Here is a 17,899-nt window from a genome sequence, read left to right on the forward strand (position 1 = left end):
AGGGCAACTCAAGACAACGACATTCAATAAACCAACCATCCTTGCCCCCTTAGGTCCAACCTACCTTATGGACAATTCCTCAGACTCCGGCAGAATTGAAGCGAGATTGGCAATTTCGGCATACAAGCAGACGTACTGAAGCAAAAACTCCTGGTACGAGACTACCCATGATACGTAGTCAAGACAGCACGCAACAGAACCTATAATACCTACTGTGGAGCCATTCTAGCCCCAACTGGGGACGCGCGCTTACCTGGTTGTTCTTGTTCCTAACTACTCAAGCCAGCCGTGAGGGGAACGGCTCATCTGTGGGGGTCATTAAGCCCTGACATCCCTGCCTCGCGCATCGCCTGCATCCACGCCGTGAGGGGAACGGCTCGGGAAAAGACTACACTACCCAGCGGCCCTAGCGCCCGGCGCGCTCTGCACACGTCATCTTGCAGCGCCCGGGCCCTACTTCAGGCCCTCAGCACCACCGCAGCGCGGGACGCGCGCTTACCTGGTTGTTCTTGTTCCTAACTACTCAAGCCAGCCGTGAGGGGAACGGCTCATCTGTGGGGGTCATTAAGCCCTGACATCCCTGACATCCCTGCCTCGCGCATCGCCTGCATCCACGCCGTGAGGGGAACGGCTCGGGAAAAGACTACACTACCCAGCGGCCCTAGCGCCCGGCGCGCTCTGCACACGTCATCTTGCAGCGCCCGGGCCCTACTTCAGGCCCTCAGCACCACCGCAACGCGGGACGCGCGCGGGCCGCGTCCGGGCGAAGCCCGGGCCAAGGGCGGGCCCGTCCTTGCCCGTCAGAGGCCGAAGGAGGCTGGGCTGGGCCACGTCCCTTTCCTCTTCAATAACTGTGAGTACATACGCCTGGTGTGTATCCCCGCTCTGTTACCGGAAAACTATGTCTACTCGTTCTGGAAAGCTGTTAAGGAACGAAGGCGAAAGGGGGCCAAATGTCGCAAGCCCCATCATAGGAACTATGGACCGCTTCATCACCAGGGTGGCGGCGGTGATTGAAAAGGAGATTGCCATGTCTGAGCGGCATTTATCTGAGGTTTACCTCCCCTCAAGACGCTCATCCCTGGGGGTCGACGCTCAATCGTGTATACCGGCCAGTGCCCAGGTCCAATCCGTTTCTTCACCTAGTGTGCCTAGTGTTCTCATAGACCCCCCCAGTTGGTTGGCATAGAGCAAAATATAGGTAGGCTGGAAAATTTGGCTGCTCTTTTCCCTATAGTTACAGCGGAAGATGATGGCCTTGGTAAGCTGTCCATATCATCATTAACTAATCTCCCAACTAATCTCCCAAGCGAAGTTATCAGTGATCTGGAGCCCTCAATACCGCTCACTGCGCCCTTAGCTCTACCAGAAGGGGAGCTAGTTAGGTCTCCCCCAAACTCCCAAACCCCAATCACTAGACTGGAGAATAGGCCCCTAAGCAAAAAGGTTCGGAAACGTAAAAAGGGTTGCCTAGTGAGACAGGCCGCTCTTTACCAAAGATTAAGAAAGCCTTCTGGAGCTGGTACGAGAACCACAAGGGGTAAGGCTATAGCGAATGAAACTGACATAGATGGGGATGTTTTGAATCCTTCCGAGGGGCTACACCCAGACGCAAATACTGTCAAGTCTGCAAAGCTCCTTGACTCAGCAACGGCTGAAAATATTTTTGAGAAGGTATACATCCTCTTGATACCGTTGCTAACACAAGTCAAGGGTCTCGGGGAAAGGATAGACAAACTTGAGCAATCAACCCTTGATGGCTTTCATTCACTTAAAACAACAGTTAAACAAATAATTAGAGTGACTGAAAACAAGGACTTGGGCGCAAAGGGGAACGAGCCTTTACCTCAGAGAGACCCTAAGCACCCAATATGTCTTAACAAGGGTGTTTCTAATAGTCCATTAATTCCAGCCCTCATATCTCCCCCCCGTCCCAAAGCAGGACCACAGCAAAAGGGTTCATTAACTCACATAGAGCCTGATAATAATAAAAATAAGCCTAAGCCTCTCCAACAAAAGCAGCCACAGATAGCTAGTGGCAAAATGGAAGTCTCCCAAAAACCAGGGGCACGTAGCAACTTGAACAGGTTAGCGCTAGAGAAAGCCCCTAGGTCTGCACCCCATCCTATCGCTATATCTACCCCCTCACTGGCCTCCAGTAAGCCAGTACGACGGATCCCCCCAGTAAACCTCCCACCAGACTGTCAACCTTTTGTTGCAGTCATGGTCAATGTCCCCCCTCTAAAGGAAGGCCTGTTGGAAAACCATCAATCACTTAAGAACAAGTGTATCCACTGGCTGAAGGCAAACAAGCCAATCCCGCTGGGTGTGGATGGTATTATCTTAACTGTCCGCAGAGTGGACTGGGTAGGGCAGGGGAAAAAAACGCAGGAGGGGGATTGTATAATCATAAATTTCCAAGACCCAAGAGTAGTACCATCGATTTGCACCCCTATTAAAAATATGGGGGCTCCGGGGGTTAAAGTGGTGGATCTTTCCTATTTTTACCCCAGGCAAATTGTTGACTCAACTGGAGGAAGTTTAAGTCCCCCTGCTCTTGGCCAGAACTGGGCTGGGGTTTCAGGGGATATTAGGGAGAACCAATTGTGGGCAGCAGGACCTATCTGACTGGAAATTGGGAGTAGAGCAGATTCAGCGGAAGTATTACTTACCAAAAGAAATTCTATAAGTGGGACAGGCGACTCTATATCCACCCCGCATAATCCCTGTTCCTCTCATATTCCCCCGAGGAGGTCCACAGGCAGGGGCATTCTGGCGCCCAGCGACACTTCAGCTGTGACGGACCTAGTCCTCAAGGTTTTCAGCTGGAATGTCGCAGGGATCGCAAGAAAACTGGCTCTACCGGATTTTATTGCTTCGGTTGATGAGCACTCCCTGTGCCTTTTCCAAGAAACATGGAGCTGTGTACCGGTCCATAGGGTGGGCTTTTCTTCCTATTCCTCCCCTGCGCAGGTTTCGGAATCAGGGAGAGGGCGTCCAGCGGGTGGCCTTCTCATTTGGGTCGCGGCTTCTCTAGACTGCGGAATCATGGAGTTCCCCACAGGTTCCCCAGACATACAAAACATTACCCTAATAGATCAAAGGGGAAGAGTTGTCTTAAATGTTTATAATGTTTATGCCCGGGGAACCGTGGGCGGGAGAAAGTCTCCTGTAATATCTCTCCTCGAGACCTTGCTAAATAATACCCCATATAAGTCTCGTACATTGGTTGCTGGTGATATGAATTGTACGTTCGAGCCTTTGGGCTCGGACGTTTCCCTCGACCAAGAAGAGGAGGATACCAGGTGGGGGATTCCGGCCCTGGAAATCCCACCGATTAGAAGGTGGTCAGAAGTGGCGCTCCAGTTATACTCCCTGAGCCTTGAATTCAACTTAAGGGCAGCAAATGGGAGGACATCCTCGGACAGGTTGGGTGCCCACACGTACAATAGGCCAGGACATACCTCTAGGTTAGATTATTTTTTAATAGACGTATACCTATGGCCTTATGTAAGGGACATGCAGGTGGTCCCCTCGACTGAAAGTGACCACAACTTGCTTTCTTTAAGTATGGTCCAGTGGTGGCGCCCTTCAAGTAAGGATAATACAAACCGGGTAGCCGCACCTCCGGATGACTCTGAAGTCTCCCCTTGTGGTAGACGAATAAAATGGGCCAAATTGGTTTTATCAGAGGCAAAGGTAGAGGAAATACAATTTCACCTAAACCACGCGGTAACAAACCTTGGAACCTCCTCAGAAGGGGTGGGTAGAGTGAGCGGGCTCTTTGTCTCCCTGGTAGAAGCCTTAACTAACGTCTTTACAACATACCATAACAAGTCGGGTAACAAACATTCTAAAAAACCAGTCGATGGTTGGTATACCCAAACATGTAGGGTTCACAAGGCTAAGTTAGTTGAGGCGCTCAAAGTCAAGTCCCGTAGTGTGATACAGGAAGCAAGGAAGGCCTACAATAAGTCCCTTAAACTTGCCAGGAGGGAGTGGGAAGATAAATACTGGGAAGACCTGCTCCAGGCCAGTAAAATTAGGGACTCAAGGGCATTTTGGCATCTTATAAGTACACGGAAAAACCCCGATGCATTTGTGAGACCCTGCAACATCCCGCCTCAGAGTTGGGTAAAACATTTTGGTACCCTATACCTCCCCCTAGATGGGGATCGTAATGTAGGGATGGACTTCACACGAGCAACTGAACCTCATGCCTATGATCTCTTCACTCCGTTAGAGATTGAGGGGGTTATAGGGTGGGTAGCCCCTCGCAAGGCAGCGGGTCCCGATGGCCTTCCGGGGGACCTTATGAGGGCATATCCAGCGGAATGGGCACGGGTCATAGCAGCTCTGCTAAATGATATCATGATGGGAGGGGCAGTGCCAGAATCCTGGAAAGGGGCGGTGGTGGTCCCGATTTATAAAAAAGGGTGTAGGGAAACTCCGGGGAACTACCGCCCTATAAGTCTGATTGACTCCACCCAAAAGATAGCTGGTAAAGCTATCCTTGGAAGGATTCTCCACTGGGTGGAGGAGAACAAAATCCTATCAGACTTTCAGGCAGGTTTTCGGGCTGGAATGGGGACAATAGAGCAGGTGTTCAGGCTGGCACTACTGGGGTGGAAGGTGGTGGAACTGGGCAAGGGTAGTCTTTACTTGGCCTTTATAGACCTGAAGACTGCCTTTGACCTAGTCCCCCGGGAAGATCTTTGGAGGGTACTTTGTGAGTTGGGATTACCCCCTTACATCTTGTCCCTTCTCATTAGCCTTCATGCCCATACCTTTGCTCAGGTCCGTTGGGGTAAAAACGGAGAACTCACTGAGAAGATCCCAGTGTCCAGGGGCGTAAGACAGGGCTGTGTCTTGGCACCCACCCTATTTTCACTATATGTGAATGGGGTGGTAAAACATCTACAACAAGAACCAGCCGACGCCCCCTGTCTCGGAGGAGTCCGTATCCCCACCCTGTTTTTTGCGGATGACACGCTCCTGATCTCGAAGACCCCTCAAGGCCTCCAGAAATTACTAACGCGTTTTCAGGAGTTCTGTGCTGCAAAAGGATTAACAATAAATGTGGACAAAACAAAATATCTAGTCCTAAATCCTCCTAAGAAATTCGGCCGTCCACCCACACTTAACTCGATCCCCTTAGAGAAAGTAGCCGAATTCGATTACCTCGGTATTCGGATTACGGATAGGATGTCTTGGGCTAATCATATTGATAAAATGGTCCTCAATCATAGGAGAGTGGGAGGTGCTCTCATGAGGGAGTTCAGGGCCTCTTTTAGGAGATCACTCACCCCAGTAATTGATATCTACAAGGCCAAAGTAGTGTCATCAGCCTTGTACGGGGCAGAACTGTGGGGCCACTGCCGTTTGGACGCCCTAGAGACAGCGGAGAGCAAGCTATTGAAATCCTTTATCTCCGTGCCACTGAGCACACCATCTGTACCAGTGCGGTTGGACACGGGCTGTAAAAACATTAAAGACCAGGCCCAGCTTCGCCCGCTCCTGTTATGGACACGAATCTGGAGGGGTGAAGAACTAAATTCCTATGCTGATGCCCTGGGGGAAATAATGAGTCTGGGGGGCTGGGCTAAGATAAAGTGGCTAAGAGAAACTAAAAAGCTTCTGGAGAAGATCGGTCTAGGAGGCTGTTGGTCATCACGTTCAGCCCCTCCAAAAGAAGTTGTTAAGGCGCTTTATTGGAAATGGTGTGCTGAGCGTCTAATTACAAACTCTAACCACTGCAAGTCCACTGTCGCCTTTTTACAAATTAAAGACATTGTGGCTTTTGAACCCTACCTGGACTTGATCACTCTCCCCTTTGACCGAGCCCTTTATTTTAAATTTAGAGTTGGATCCCTCCCCCTAGGTGCATTGGTATCGAGTTGGTCACCAGCGGCCCGTATTTCTCCCAAATGTGCACGTTGCCCAAGTAGGGTTGAGTCCATTGCGCATGTCTTATTTGAATGCCCGGATTATGCAAGGCCTAGGAGTTCCTGGTTGAAACCCCTCTGTCGAAATATGGGCACACGTAGCCACCTAGAAGCCTTGCGTATCCTAACCACGGACACTTCCCCCCCTATAGTGTGTGGAATAGCAAAATTTTTAAAGTTGTTTTGGCTTATTCGTTGTAAGAGATTGTCAGTAGCTGTTTAATTCTTTTTTAGCTAATTTATTCGGGCATTTCATGTCCTTTTACCTTTTTATGAATTTTAAACTGGCTTCTTGTAGCATTTGTTTCCTTGTGTACACTGTAATGATTGTATTTTTTATTGTGCTTACAAGATATCTTGCATATCGAATAAAAGCTTATGACTGACTAAAACCTCTTAATCCTCGACTCACTTGCGTAACAGTTACTCTGCCCTTTAACAACATTATGAAGGTGATTATGAAACGATGTTTGATTCTTAATATAGGGGAATCTAAAATGATCAAACCTTTGTTTGCTTACAAATGCACAAATAACATTCGAGATCTAGTTGTTCAGACTAGACCACGCAGTGTAAACACTCAGACAAACATCACAAGTACATACAGGGCGGCACCAGTCACAGGACATTATCCCTGTGGGAGGTGCAATGTATGCTCACTTATGCAAACTACCAAAACCCTGGAAATTTGGTCTCAATGGAGAGTGGCATCAAGAAAAACATACTAACTGCCAATTGAAAAAATGCATTTATCTAATAACCTGTACGTTTGGTCTCAGATATGTGGGGTTGACCACACGAGCAGTAAAAACCAGGATCAGCGAACATCAGAATAATTTCAAATGTAAAAGGTTAACCACCAAACTCAGCTCCCACTTTGTCGCCAGGAACCACACCACCAGAGATCTTACATGGACTGCAATTGAAACTAATCATGGTCTCGATGTTCCCAGGAGACAGTATGAGAATGAATAACGCTGGGTGTTCCGCCTCCAGATGAACCACACAGGATTGAATGACAAGATTCCCTGTATGGATTTCAACTAGTTATCTCTACTCTATTGACATTCTGCAGGACACCTACAATACACACACTGTGGAGTCACTCATGGGTACTGGATTTCCTGTTTCATTCTATGTTCCCACAGTCTGCCCATTAGAGGCCATCTCCACCTCCTGGCTATAGGGACACATTATTGAGGGGTCTCTGTATCATTGCATTTTTTATTTACATCCTGCAGAGTCAACCCCAGATTCTACTACTTTTGACACTGATATTCAGATGGAGTTAGACATTTTTCGGTATGTATCTGCACAACCGATAAAATGGTAATATTCTTTACCACAAGACTCTCCATTTCTGTCTTTATTTTCTTGGTCTTTAATTTTTTTTTACCCCCTAGCGTGGCCCTTATTTTGGAAATCCCATTGGCTTCCCATGAGGAGCATACCCTGCACCTTGGCTACGAGCAGCAGCTTCCATTTGCGACAGGCCCTTGACTTAAGGGACACAGCCACTAGGTCTATCCTTTCACTGTGGGGCTCGAGCATCAGCCTTTCAGCGCCATTGAAGGCACACTCACCGCCAGCTGAGACGGTCCCACTCCGACGTACCCGGAAGACGTGGAGCTACTGTCTCGCATTGGATGCGGTACATCTTCACGGATATTCTAAAACTTGCCGTCAACACTGTCCGCTACCTGCGGAGGTGAGGTCGGGGGTAGGTGCTAGTAGGCACTGGCCATAAGAGACAAGTAAGTGAGGCGTTTTGAGGCCTTTTTGCAGCAAACCTGTCCCCCAAATGGGGGTTCTACCCTTACACAGTGGCTACCGGCCCTATACATTTGCTGCACTCTTGACAAAACAGTCAATTTTGCCCAGTTTGCTTCGCCGATGCAAGTCGAGCTACTAGTTGGCGTCCTCGCATTCCAAAAGGTCGATCTGCCCTAAAATTCAGGAGGGCGAGGAACCTATTTCTTGCATGTAATATCCGCCTATCCTTTACTATGGGATCCACAACCTGTTTATTTTATCTATCTTTATTAGTATGGATTGTGTTGTGGCAGAACACAATTTTTTTTATAGTTGAATGTTGTGGGAGGGGTGTGCATGCACGTTAGATTTTAATGACACTTTCATCAGGAATTTTTAACCTTGTGCATTCATATATACACTCTGTCCTTTTATATTAATGGAGGTCATCTTAAACCATGCTCTTTATTAGCACAGCGCTCAACAGCAATGGTAAGATGTCAGATGCCACCTTATCATCCTCTCATGGAGTGGGACTTTGAGTTATAGAGCTCTTTACTCTATTGAGAAGATTAGGTCGCATCATATACTATTGGTCCTGATGAATTGCCCCTAGACCGTTCCACGGCTACCTAAGGCATGAAACATGTTGACCCATTACATAGACCATAGCTCATTAGTTGGTCTAATGAGTGACCAATTTGCACTTTCACTTGTAGAGACAGCGACCATTATATCCTAAGTTTCTCTCCTTCTTTTTAGGCTCAACATCAACCAGGGATTTCACATTAAATATTTTGATGGCAGCTGGTTGACAGTTGATCGGCGTATTTATTAAAAGATCTCCAACAAAGAGCCCACTCACAGGGCCCGTGAGGCATTGCAGCGCCGGCCTGGCGACGCGCACTGCTGTATGATGAAGCATGCCACCTTTGTGTGAGTGAGTGCAACTGTTCTCAAGGTACCTGCCCTCAACTAGGGATAATTTCTCTGGGGCTGAATCACCTCGGAACAGTATACTGATATTTGGCAACAACAGCCATTCTAAATCGCCAGTTAATTCACCACCATTTACATCATAATAACCGCTACACCTTGATCGAAGGGATAGGATTACTGAAGGGGATTCTGTCTGTGGGATGTCTGGCCTATTTGGAACCCTAAATGGGACAATGGGATCTGATCGTTTTTTGACAGAATTCCCCTTACTGCCATCCTATAAGCTTGGCCCTTCATAACTTAGAGACTTTTGTACTGTTGGTCCCTGGGTCCTGAGAGTGGTCCTATAGACTGCAGCGGAGCCTTAACCGGTACCAGTTGAGAGAAAGTACCTGTGCACTTTTAGTCGATGACTAGCAGCATTTTGAACTTCTTTAAGGCCGGCAGTTTATGAGAAAACGTGTGCAGACGGTGTCGCACTTTCGGCTGCTTTGAATCTTCAGACATTGTAAATTAGACCATTTTACAGTACGAATAATTTCACCTCAGAAACATCTTTTTGGTTCCCGAGTTAAAGGAAGCAAAGCAAAACAAAAGGCTGCCTCGGTGAAATGAAACTAATTAACAGATATCGGATGTTTTTACTGCAATCTCGCACAACATTTTTTTTATTTTCCCTCAGTTTAATCACTACAGTTAAAGACCTTTAAAAATAGACAGTATTCATATTGTTTAGGATCAGGAATTAACAAAGACTCTTTTGTAAGTTGTTTGTAGTGCTTTGTGCCTGCACAGGACAAAGTCCAGAGAACCCTTAACAAGCCGTGTAATTCCCTTGGCCGCCTGCCAGGCTGCATTGCTCAGCAGGAGATGACACGTCACCTGGCATAACAGTTACAGCTATTTAAAAACTAAAAAGCAAGTAATATGTAAGTGTATATGACTGCTTTGCACGTGAAGTGTGTTTTTGCATCATCATCATTGCATGAGCTTGTTATAAGTACTTACTCAATATATGCAAGCTTTTACTAGCCATATACTTTCAGAATTAAGCACCTATTATTATTAGATGAATGATATTATGAATCACGTATCAACGCATTTTGTTCATAAAGAAAGTTTAAACTGGTGCTGAAACCTCTGTAAAACAAGCTGAAGAGTCATGCTGAGATCGGCGACGAGAGGGAAGGTACAGAAGTTCATAACACAATCGTTTGTCTGAGAGCTAAGATGGCTGCCGGGTCCTTGTCTCTGTCATCCTCGCAGGTGAACTGGCCCTGATGAGCATTCCAGCTCATTGGGGCAGATTCAAGAGTGCTTCCTTCATAGTTTGTTTCTCAAACAAATGCTGCATCCATCAGCTGAAATAGTGATATTGGCCACACGTGAGCTTGTTGAGATTCTTCATATCTGAAATCTTAGGAAATAGAGATTACAGATTGAACGGCTTTCGAATCATTAGCAGTAACTTTGGCATTTTCTCACTAAATGACGCAGTCACTCACCCAGACTGAAATTAAGTTTTAACCTGGCTGAAAGCAAGCAGACTTCTCGATTATGAGACATAGACATCAGCCTTTCTTTGTTTTTAGGACATTCACTGTCTTTTTTGAAAGGTTGTAAAAATGTAATCTTAGTTTGCCATTATATTTGTATACATGTTGCTATTAACGTGCCAGCAAGACCTGGCCTGATGTAGAATTTGTCAACGTGTTACTCCCTCACATATGTGACAGATATTCCGCCAGAAGTTTCACAAGCACCATAGGATGTCTTGCACGTGTAATAATGGAGACAGGATAACCTTTACGTATGTAACGGAGTAACCGGACGCCAAACTCTAACCCATGCCTTAGTTTCTTTACATTGCATCTCTGTCTAGTGCATTATTTGATATAACATAACCATGTTCTCAATATTGGTAGTTTGATAGTGAGAGTCATATTTGCCACCAGCATTTGCACTCTCCATTCGAAACCCAGAACGACAGGCACAGTTAGCGTATGTTAGTTAAAAACAGCTTCGTAAAAATCACCTGCTGATTGTGAATGGTCCTTCAGTTTGTGTGCCATTATCAGCATTTCAGCACCAAATAACCCCTCAATGGTTCCAGCAGTCTTCCGGTCAGCCCAGCGATGGAGTGTCAACGATTACTCATTAATCCATTAATTTCAATATATCATATCTGTACTCCAGTGTGAACATAATGGAACCATGAGATTACTCAGTGTTATTGCAAGTCTCCATTTTGCAAGGATCAGGGCAATGGTCACTATTTCCTATAAGATTTTAGTATGGCTACCCAGCTGCGGCCCGTGCAGGTAAGAGTGCTGAGGCGGTGGGACCGGGTGGGGAGGATTTCAACAGACGATGGCGAGGGAAAATTAATTATTTATTTAATTTCCCCTGGTGGTCGTCTGTTGAAACCACCACAACACGGCCCAAATACCCCCACTAATGGTGTGACCAGTGGGGGTATTTGGTATGTGTATGAGCATCATGCAACTGGCAGTATTCAGTACTGCTGCTCAGTAATGTTGTAGCTTTGTGCAGCTCCTAGACAAGTGGACAAAGTGTACATTAGGTTCCTGACATTTGGCGCATGTCGAGACTGATTCAGTATGAAACGTAGGCACTTTAGAAGGAGTGTTAATACTGAGGTATGAATTTAAAATATATCAGTCCAGGTCCATTGCTCAGTGGTGACAGGACTATCTGGGAAATCGATGGCTCCACACAAGATCCAGACATCTACTCCATGTTCTTAGACTTGAAGCACAGTCTGTCGGCCATTGACACTAAAATCGATTTATTAACAGACAGATCTGACTACCTAGACGACAAGGTAGACAAACATGATGAACTTATCAACCAGTTGGAACGTCGAACCTCAGACATAGAAGATAACCATCAAATGACTGGCGAGAGACTGGAGAAAATTCTGAAAGTGATCTGTAATAAAAACGAAGATCTGCCCACACACTGGTCTCTTCTCCGGTCAACTGGTTATTCCATGGCTGGGAGGGTGTCGGACCTCTAGTGCACCCCTGCGGAATGAGTTCCTATTTTTCTTTCATGTTTTCTACATTGGGAGTGCTAGGTGAGAGGGCCGGGCAGATTTGCCCTATTTGGTGGTCAAAGTGGGAGAAAGCAGACTATTTGGGTAATGCCGTTGTTCACAGTTGTTTGATTTTGTAATTATTTTTCTCTTTTTCCTCTCCATGACCACTCAGCACTACTTAGTGAATCCCCAAACTGACAGCCCACATCCTGAACATCAGGTGCTCTCTTTTCCTAATCTCTTCCCTGCGCCTGAAAATTAGGTGAGGGTGACAGGGAAAGTAAGACTCTTGCCAACCTATTGCGGAAATCGTGGGCCAGCGACTATATCAGTGAAATACACTACAACATGAATCATTGCCGTGTCGGCATTGCGGCTGTCCTGAGGGAGATGATTGCATTTTATTCCTCCTTTTACGCAACCACACAAACACAAAACACCTCTGACCTTATTGACCATTTAAATTCTGTGCAACTCCCTTGGCTAGAAAGCAAACATAGGCAATATCTGGACGAACAGCTCACTAAGGAGAAGGTCATACAGGTCATCAATGAAATGCCAGGTGACAAGGTGCCGGCCTAGATGGCCTAACTACAACCTCCTACAAAGAATGTGGCCATGTATTCATACATTGCACCTCACCTCCTTGCAATGTATGAATATTCTCTCTCAATCGGTACTTTTCTGCCTTCTCTTCATGAAGCCTTGATTGTCACAAACTTTAAGCAGGATAAGGAACCCTAAAAGTGCAATTCTTATCGCCCCCTTTCCATGATTAACCATAATAACAAGATTCTTGCCAAGCTGATCCTCCAGCCTGCTACCTCTCCTCTCCTACCGTTTATCATCAGGCCAGATCAGGCGTGATTTGTGCCTGTGGTTCAACAGCTCATAATCTGTGAACTTTTTGCGCTCCGGTCCACACCATTAATCCTGACCTCCAGGCCGCTGTTATCTTCCTAGATGCCACAAAGCTATTTGACTCCCTAGAGTTTCCCTATCTGTTCACTTTGCTGTCTTGTCTCGGTTTAAGACCCAAATTAATTCATACGATTGGGCTCCTATATGTAAACCCCGCCACTCCACTGCTTGTCATTGGTGTTATAACATCTCCTTCCTTTTCCTGGGACTCAAGGCTTCCGCCAGGGCTGCCCGTTATTGCCACTCTTGTATACCATTGCTATGGAGCCTCTTGCAGTGAGACTGCAGCAGCATCATTCACACCGAGAGTTGGGATTCACACAGCGGGGAAACCTTGTGTGTATGTATGCAGGCGATGTGATGTTCTATGTCAGATATCCAAAAGATAATCTGGGTCGCTAATTCGTGAGTTCAATTGATTTTGGGTCTATTAGGCATTAATATTAACTGGTCTAAGTCTATACTGTTCCCCCCTAACTTCTGTTACAGGGGAATTCTCTTCAGAGTACCCACTTCGATGGGCCAGAGAGTCAGTCAGATATCTGGGAATGTGGATCAGCAGGAATCTTCAGGACCTCTGGCACGACAATTATATTCACCTCATGACATGGCTAGATGAGCGGGTGGAAGGCTGGCCTAGACTGCTGCTGTCCCTGACGGGCTGGCTCGTCATCACTAAGATGATACCACTGCCCAAATTCCTATACATGTTCATAAATGTGCCGCTCCCGCTAAGAACGACCTTCAGCAGAAGACTGAGCTCAAATCTCGTGACACTTGTGTGGACAGGACAACAAGCCTGTATCACTTGGGAGGTGCTGACACTTCCCTTTGAGCAGGGTGGGCTGCACTACTGCACTACTACTGTGCGCAGGTGTAATTTGTTCAGTATTGGCACTACCCCACAAGATTGATGGCGTATACCGCACCAGAGCAGGACCATGCGCTCCCTGCCATCTCTCAACAGCACTTTACTTAGAACCCAGTTGTCCGCATGCAGACTGTTGATACTGTAACTTGTACTGTGTGAGAATGGAATGATCTTCGGTGGTGGGCTCGCCTCAGTATCCTATATGCTCCTTCAATGCCCATTATTGGATATCCCTCCTTACCCTTTACACAAGATGCAGGCATCCGATCTAGGCTTCAAAACCTACAACTGATGACCATGGGAATGCTCTATCCGAGGGCCCTTTTATTACCCCACAGTACCCCCACAGGTGACAAACACCACCCTGCTGGACACATATAAAGACTGCGCTCACTTCCCCTAACCCCCGCACATTAGTAGCCTGACTCTATGCTGAAATGTAGATGACCTCACCAGTGTGTGTTCCTCGTGCTAGACTAGAATGAGAAACAGATCTAAATACTGCCTTTACTGGTTACCAGTGGAGATAATGATGCACCCAGTCTAGGGCCCTCTCCCTTAATTACAACTTAATGCCTGGGGGATCAGATGAAAACATCAGAAAGTAATAGGTTAACCAGAACCTCTGCTACATGAGCTGCAGCCATATGCAGGCCACAAGCCTGAGAATATGGGCGCCACAAGACAAGCTTACTCAGTACTTAAGGATGCTCGTAGCGCAGAAACAAACACCTGGAACCCTAGGCTAATAGGCGACAACAAAACGATCGACAACAGCTGGACCTGGATATCACGAACCATCAACTCCCGACCAAGAAATACCTGACAGGGCAGAAAAGCAGCTAACAAAATGCATCAATTAAGGCTCTGCTCACGGAATGTTAATGGACTAGGGTCCAAAGCCACGGATAAAGATGTTCTACTTTACTTTCAAGACTTCGACCTCATCTTACTGCAAGAGACCTGGATGGTTGAGCCTCTTCAAATCCAAGGGTACAAGTCCAATCACCTTCCAGCCTGCAAGGAAGCTATGTTTGGTCACCCAAAGGGTCACCAAAAGGGTGGACTTGTAATCTTCACTTCCGTTAAAACAATATCTACTGCTAGGGAACTACCTAACACGACAATGACAACTAACGGCATACAAGCAATTAAGCTGGAACTAACAGGTCTCGAAGACAATCAACAGCTAATTCTCGTCAATACTTACCTCCACCCAAGGGACCAAAAAACTAGTGCCAAATTGCTGGTAACTGTCTTATAAAGACTACTTGAAGAAGAAGCTACCCCAAACCTTTTAGTATCAGGAGATTTCAACATGCTTCTAACAGGGCCCTGCAAAAGAGAAGAAATAGTTGAAGAGCAGTCCTCTGTCTGGGGGATCCCACATCAGGAAGCAAGTAAGTGGGGCAAGCAAACTAGGACAGCTAAGAAGCTCCTCAGGGACCTGGAAAATTTGAGTCTAGTTGCACGGCATGGGCTTTTTTCGGGTAGATCGCCCGCTGGCAGCTACATACTACAGCGCCCTTGCAAATACAACAATTTACTATACCTTCATGTCATACTCCTTCTTCAATAAAATAGTCAAATTTAGGATAGGAAGTTCAGACTACAGTGACCACCTACATCCAGGATGCTTGTTTCCGGTCCAGGGAAGACATGGCTTGGCAGATCGGGCTGGACTGTTCCCATGAGGCACAGGGTCAGACTGATTTGCATATGGCCATGTCGGAACTGGGGTGGTGGAGTGGGCTAAAGAAGGATGATGGACTAAACCCAGATCATTTGACTGGGGTGAGTGTTTGATTTGCTCAAACGCTCCGTCCATCGTCCCCTTTGGTATTACAGTGACCACCTACCACAAGAGATTACTCTGGATGCTTATGGCACCGCATCTACTGAGCAACCAGTCCGCTTATGCACAGAGTACACAACAAACCTGAGAAGAATTAAATGAAAAATCTCTAACTTGGAGAACTTCTTACTTGAGGCAAAGACTCTCTGGGAGGACAAAAAGAAGGATAAAACGAATGTAACTGCATCCTGGGGCAAATTCACGGAAACACTTGGCACATTACATACAAATGAAGAAGGGAGGGACGTAACTAGAGCGGTTGCGGCCCGACACAGGTCCCACTCTCCACTACTGAGCACGCAAGACCGTCTTCTGAGAGGACCACAATTAATGGAATTAAAACAAATAAAGAAAGGAATAAATATAACAACACGAGAAATTCACCGGCAAGGAACAGACACTAACCTAGCTAAATTCAGATCACTAAAAAACAGCAAGAAAAAACTCATCTGGGAAGCTCGCCGCGAAAGCACAGAAATAGCATGGGCCAAAATCCTTTACGATCTGAAAGCAAAAAACAGCGCTAGGTTTTGGCATACACTGAAGAGATTACAGAACCCAAGGGCACTTGGAACAAACTCTCACATTACAGAACAGGACTGGTTTAAATACCTTTGGGATCACTTCAATAGCGGCCACTCAACTAACACACAAGAACCCCTGGAGCACAGCAGGGCCGGCTCAGAACCGTGCATGCAAGAAGATGAGCCCAAACGGGTAGTTACATCAAAACAAATTAAGAGCAGAATTGCAAAGGGCAGAACCGAGGGTGCACCTGGCCCGAACGGTATACCACTGATCCTATGTAAACGAGACCCGGACTGCTGGGCATCTGAACTCCTACCACTTTACTCGCATATCATGAAAACAGAGATAATACCGGAGTCGTGGAAAGGGTCCATCATCCTTCCGATACATAAGAAAGGCAGCAAAAACATTGCAGAAAACTATAGGCTGGTTGCACTACTAGATAATGATGCCAAATATTACGCAGGGCTGCTGCTGGAAGAAATTACAGAATGGGCATCGGAAACGGCATCTATTCCTATTAATCAATCAGGCTTTCAGAAAAGTATGGGCACATCGACAAAAATACTGGCATTATCGCTCCTAATAGACAATACCAAATTCATCAAAAGACCGTTATACTTGTGCTTTCTAGATTACTCTGCTGCCTTCGAAAGTATTGATAGGAATAAACTCTGGGCAAAACTCTCTAAAATGAAAATTAAGAGCAAACTTCTGAACCAGCTGATCCTACTACATAGCGATACCTGGATCCAAATCAAGCTAGGGGCTGGAGAAAGTATATCACGGAGAATCCCGACAACTAAGGGTCTGAAGCAGGGGTGCGTGCGTTGATCCTATTCAACCTGTTCTTGGCAGATCTCTCGCCAGAACTGGATAAGTGCAACCATCATGCCCGAACTTCGGCGGTCTCCCCCTATCAAACTTACTCTACGCAGACGACGTGGTTCTGATTAGCCGCACTCCAATTGGCTTACAACACCTGTTAAAAACCAGGAGCAACTTCTCCAACAGAAATGGTCTACAAATAAATCTGAGCAAAACTAAAGTGATGGTTATTAATTGGGAAAATAAACCACACCACTTCCAATGGATTCTGGAAGGGAAAAAACTCGATATTGTCAGTGAATTTAAATACTTGGGCATAATTTTGGACACTAAAGGCACGTTCCTCCCGCAAAAAGCATCTATAAAAGGCAAAGGAATCCTGTTGGCAGTTGCCCTAAAAAACATTAAACAAAAAATAAGCGGCCCAAGTTTCACCCCTTTGCTACAGGCAATTCGAGCAAAACTCCTCCCAACCATCACTTATGGAAGCGAGTGCCTCAGAGGGAGAGACGCCGACACCCTAGGTAACAAAGGCAATGAGAATCATTTTTAACCTCCCAGGCTATACATCCCCAGCCCAAATCAGGTTAGAGTTCGGCATTTCAAAACAACAGACTGCACGAAAGGGAGCCTACCTGAAATGCTGGCACAAAATTAAAGGAGCAGAATCAGGCTCACTAAATGAATTTTTATGGAATGAACTTAACTGGAAAAAAGACTGTGCAGCTCTGATTTATTTAAAAGACTCCTTGGCCAGCTTGGCCTTAGAAGCTCACTGGGACACAATTGGGGTCCATAAAACCTTCAAGGAGCTTGTCAACAAAACAGTAAAAATCGTATCCAATCTCGAGGATAAAAGCCTCCCTGTCTGAAAGAGCACATGGATGGTTTGTTATCCAGTGCTACAAAAGCTGCTCCTCACAAGCCTATCTAGGGACTGGATTTACAAGGACCAAAAAAGAAAAATGTCTGCACTTGAGGATGGGTATTCTACCAATACTGCCACATTTACCACCATTGAAACGGCCACAACCTAAAACACTATGCAGACTGTTTGCCGAGGCTAAGGAAGATATTCTACACATTGTCTGCACATGCAAACGCTTAGACAGGGAAAGAAGATCCATATTAAAACCCACCTTGAACAGACTATGCATTAGAACCTGATGGCAGGCAGTTAAGGCCTGCTTTGACGGAGG

This window comes from Triturus cristatus, chromosome 6 (genome assembly GCF_964204655.1).
Source record: "Triturus cristatus chromosome 6, aTriCri1.1, whole genome shotgun sequence".
NCBI lineage: Eukaryota > Metazoa > Chordata > Amphibia > Caudata > Salamandridae > Triturus > Triturus cristatus.